This window comes from Silurus aristotelis (assembly GCF_946808225.1).
Source record: "Silurus aristotelis genome assembly, chromosome: 16".
NCBI lineage: Eukaryota > Metazoa > Chordata > Actinopteri > Siluriformes > Siluridae > Silurus > Silurus aristotelis.
Genome location: NC_139589.1, coordinates 3,614,527 through 3,619,555, shown reverse-complemented (window position 1 = coordinate 3,619,555; position 5,029 = coordinate 3,614,527). Strand labels below are relative to the sequence as shown.

The 5,029-nt window shown below is 36.5% G+C and overlaps 1 protein-coding gene across 3 annotated transcripts in view; it reads right to left on the bottom strand.

Annotated features, from left to right (window-relative positions):
• Positions 1-710: 710 nt before the first annotated feature.
• The window catches only part of rgs14b (regulator of G protein signaling 14b), a 32,799-nt gene continuing 28,480 nt past the window's right edge, over positions 711-5,029 (bottom strand). For all 3 annotated transcript variants that reach the window (XM_083564579.1, XM_083564580.1, XM_083564581.1), the window contains 4 exons: positions 2,122-2,214; positions 1,950-2,021; positions 1,365-1,421; positions 711-1,144 (listed from right to left, as the gene is read on the bottom strand). The gene's annotated coding sequence lies outside the window, so the exon portion shown is untranslated. The remainder of the gene's footprint in view (positions 1,145-1,364; positions 1,422-1,949; positions 2,022-2,121; positions 2,215-5,029) is intronic.

Below are 5,029 nucleotides of genomic sequence, written 5' to 3'. Positions count from 1 at the left end.
AACTGTAGAAGAATTGGCAGGAACTCCTGGCTGAACAACCTGGCTGCTGTTAGAAGCAGATTCTGATTTGCGCTAGGTACTCAGGCCCCCCACTGAACTCCTGGATCTGACTTGTAGAATAATAAGGAGAAAAAGAGGACATGTAGTAGAAAATGTGGAAATTCTGTCACTTGTGGAGAAGTTGTTGATGATAAAGAAGATTGATAGACTTTAGACTTTTCCCCAAACATCATTTATCTTAGAACTAAGAACAGTTAGGAATTATTTTTGTACTTAATCCATTCACGTATAACACTTTACACACTTCGGCTGACATTTTTTGTAATATGGAACTGACAGGAAAGATTGCTGTCGCCACAGGTTTCTGAGTTGCCTGCTGTCATTCTTTCCACATCCCAGTGATAGAAGCATTCAGCATGTGTGTGTGTGTCACTTGACAGCCTATCAAGCTTCACAGCTTCACTTACCTCCTGCAGGAGCCTCCAACTGCTTTTGTCTTGAAGCGGTGCTGGGATAATCCACGAGCGCAAAACAATAATGCTCCATAATTGGCCACTGGAACGGACTGTGTGGGGGGGAGTGGGGGCGATAGGCTTTGTGCACTCAACATGACAACATCGGTGACATGTCATAGCTGCAGAATTCATCATATGGATGATTATTTTCCTTTTGAAAATATTATGTAAAAGCATCAAAAAAGACTACAAAAGTTTTGTGGTTATGTTTTATAGATTACTTTAAGCACAGAGGGTTTTTGTTGTTGTTGTTTGCATTACAGACAAAGATTTGTTTAGTCGTCGTCATCATCATCATCATCATCATCATCATCATCATCATCAATAAATCTAATCCAGGGTTTTGGCTACAATTATTTTAGGATGTTTGGGTGAAAAAAAAATCCCTTTAAACTTAATGTTGATCAACTTGTACAGTTTTACATCAGAATTGTGATTATATTTTATCCTGACTAATGAATAATACATGTGGAATACACATCGTATGGCAGATGACATGGTGTTAGATACAGCGGTGTAAGCAAGATGCATTTGGTGGTTTAATTCAATTTTTCCCCACTATAACCCCAGTCTGAGTGGTGCCATCATTTTAGTTCCTCAGCTGAAGCTCTAAGCTCCTCTGTGTCCGCCTGAAAGAGAGACACATCATTAGACCCAAAGCAAACAGAGTAGAAGAGCAGACAGACATAAGGCTCGGAATAAATCAGCTCCAGGCTAAGATTGAGAATGCTGAAGGCGTGTGTACATCGAGTCCAAGAGCAGCATCTGTGTCTGAGTGATTTTTTTTTATTGAATTATTTTTATTTCCTACAAATAGTGGCAGAAGTCCATAAATGTGTAGAGGCTCACCTCCAGCTTCTCCATCTCTGGTTTAGCTGGAAGAGACTTCTGTGGTGTGTGAAAGGCCTGAGATAAGAGGCAAAAGTAAAAATGAAGATTAAAGAGATTTTAGATGCATGCTCCAGCATATATATATATATATATATATATATATATATATATATATATATATATATATATATATATATATATATATATATATATAAAGAAAGCTTTAACATAATACACTAAATACACTAGGTGGTGCTGGACAGCCACTGAAGCATCGACCGCATGACATTTTGATCGTTCACATTCATCCCAATGGTGTTCAGTAGGTAAGAGATCAAAGCTCTATAGCAGGCCACTTAAGATCTTCCTCTTCAACCATGTAAATCCAAATCTCGCATTGTGCACAGGGGCATTGCCATGCGGAAACAGGTTTGGGTTTCCAAGTTCAAATGAACGCACAAGTTTATTCTACCACATCTAAAGAATTCTATAAAATTGTGTGCCTCCAGCCTTGTGGTAACAATTTGGAGAAGAACCACATATAACAGGAAAGGTCAGGCGTCCACAAACTTTAGGCAATATAGTGTATACAGTTATGAATACCTTTTTCGCTTGCTGCACCTCATCCGTTGACTTGGACCGATTTTTGACCGTCTGCTTCTGTGGTGATGTGGTCTGTCGTGAGAAGAAAACAAAGCCAGGAGCAATATAATATAACATAAAGCTATAATTTAAACAAATCGAATCGAACATCATGAGACACCCAAACACTGACTTTATTCTCTGCTTGCTCCATGGCTTCTTTCAAGTAGAAATCAATCGATTGGAGCTCTAATGTTTGTGAGGTTCCAGGAAAGCAGGCAATTCTCTGTGAAGGAAACGGGTTACAAATAAATATCAGCACCATTATCATTTATTCGCATGAAAAAGGAACTTATAGGTCATTTAGGGCTTCACGTGTGTTAACGTCAAGCAAAGTCATCACGAATCACTCCTCCTGCGTTGCCTCATTGACCGAGAGAAAGATTGCAAAGGCAAACTCTGGCCATCCTTGTACCGCAGTTCAAGAGCTTTGAATTTGAAAAACCTTCATTAAAGTTGCATGAAGTAATACATCCAAATAACAGTGTTTCATAACCCAGAGAGTTTCATAACCCAATTGGGATTTGTCTGTATTTGAATGAATTTGGAATGAAATATTTGCTTGGGTTCAGACAAGACCAACTAATATTTTATAAATAGTCCATGATCTGTAAAGATGTGTCTCCTCATTACAATAATAATGACAGGATTAGAATTCAAATCAGAAGTCAAATAAAAAAAAAAATTTCAATGTAAATATTAGCTTATTAGTGCTTGGATTTAAACTCACAACCCTCTGAATAAAAGTCCAACATCTTTACCACTGAGCTACAACTGTTAATCAATTGTGGATCATTTCCAATTCACTTTACAGATTTTCACTCTCCAGAGGCAACAGTGAAACTGAATAAAAATCCCAGAGATGTCATGAGGAAGAAACCTCAAAAAGGAATTGCAGTTTTACCCTTTTGCCTCAACCATTGAACTTTTGATTATTTTAATACAGTTTCCTCTAATTAACTAATTTATACATCCAGAAATGTATAGAACAATTTATATTCACACTCTGTGGTGCTGCCCAAATAAGGATGAGTTTCCAGGGATGGGCAGTATTTATGATAAATCTATTTCAAATACGTATTTCAAATATAAAATAGGATTTTGTCGTTTGTATTTGAGAGGGTTGATGAAAATGGCTTCATATTTTGTATTAAAATACTTTAGTGTTTTGTATTTTTGCAGTTTTAAAATACTTTGTAAGAAATCTACATGATGACATCAAAAAAGCCTCTGATTGGTGCCTACTCAGTGTTTTGCCCAGACTTGTTGAGATCAAAACAGAAAATCGATCCATATGGCAGAAGGAGCTCAAGGTAAGAAACGTGCAGGCTGCCAGCTTTTATATTGATCATTTAATAATTGTTGAAATGTTTGTTTTCAACTTTTAATATATTTGATTGCTGAATATTTTACTCTAATTGAAGCAGCTGTTTGATAGGATCATTATTTTGCATACCACTGCATGAATGACAGCCTGACACATAATATTATTATATTTATGACTAACAATCAAATGATTAATTAGTTGTCATGAGTCGTCTTCTTATGAATTACTTGTTTGCTATTAAGTCAGTGTTGCGGATGTACAGTCGGTCCTTTGTTACCAAGCCACCAAATAACCAAAGTAGGATACAATTATAACTGGTAAACATTAAACTGCTGGTTACTTTAAAACTGAAAAATCACAGGGAAATCTATATAAATATTTGACCTGTTAACTGGTTGTATATCAGTTTTATTGTGTGACTTAACCAGAGAAAATCTGTTGCTATCAAACATTGTTTACTTAATTAACATTGTTTACTTAATTAAATAAGTCAGTGTAATGGTGAAGGAACAGATCAAACAGGTATGCGAAGAAATTTCATGGTTCCATATAAAAGTATGTTTTAGTATTTTTTAAATACAAAAATACAGTATTTTGCTGTATTTTGTAGTTTATTTTGAGACACCTAAAGTTAGGGTATTTGGTATTTTATTTTAAAATACATTTTGATGTATCTTTTCCCAACACTGACAATTACTGTAGTATACATCTAAATTGACTAACAAGACACACAGACACTAAACCCAACAACAGGTGGTAACATGATCATTCGTATAACAGGAAGACAGCAGGAAGAAAACAGGAGGGTGTGACATCTAAAATATCACAAATTCATTAATTGTAGATTTAAGTTGTGGATGTTGGCTTGAATACTACATGTGATAAAGCTCACAATAAAAGAATGTCTGGAGGTGAAGTTTGTATGCATTTTAGCATTCCAAAAATAGGTATAGTCAATGACTCATCTGTCCATTCTCTCCGCATAGTCAAGTCAAGTTTCAAGTCAAGTTTATTTGTATAGCGCTTTTCACAACAGACATTGTCTCAAAGCAGCTTTACAGAAAACAACAATGAAGGTGAATGGTGTGCGTTTGTCCCTGATGAGCAAGCCGTGGCGACAGTGGCAAGGAAAAACTCCCTTAGATGATATGAGGAAGAAACCTTGAGAGGAACCAGACTCAAAGGGGAACCCATCCTCATATGGGTGACATCAAGAGTTTGGTCATAAATCTTTCAACAATACAGAACAATTTGCATAGGGTGCATTACGTTGTGTTCATTAGTTTTGTCTCTGCTGTGCAACCAAACCAATTCATTGGCGATGTCGGGTCGAAGCCCAGTGCAAAAAACAACCAAGGAACAGAGCCAAGTGCTACTCCACCAGTCTCTGAACAGTCTGCTTCACCAGACAGCATTGCCATGGCAACAAGAAGGAAATGTAAAGCTGACAGATGAAGTGGTGTAAGTGTCAGGCATGCTCCCTTGATAGCACATTTAGAAGCCACCTGTCTGATCTCAAAATATGATTTTTTCAGCATAAATAACTATTCAACCATTTTATCTGTGTAGTGGAAGAACCAGGAGATTGGGTTTTGGAGAGCTTTTAAAAGTTTGGGTGTGTGACTAGATGTGTTAAATATTCTGACTGAAACTATACATTCTTTATCTTTCTAAAGCAGTTTTCACCACTTTCCATTTTACTTCATATAATTAA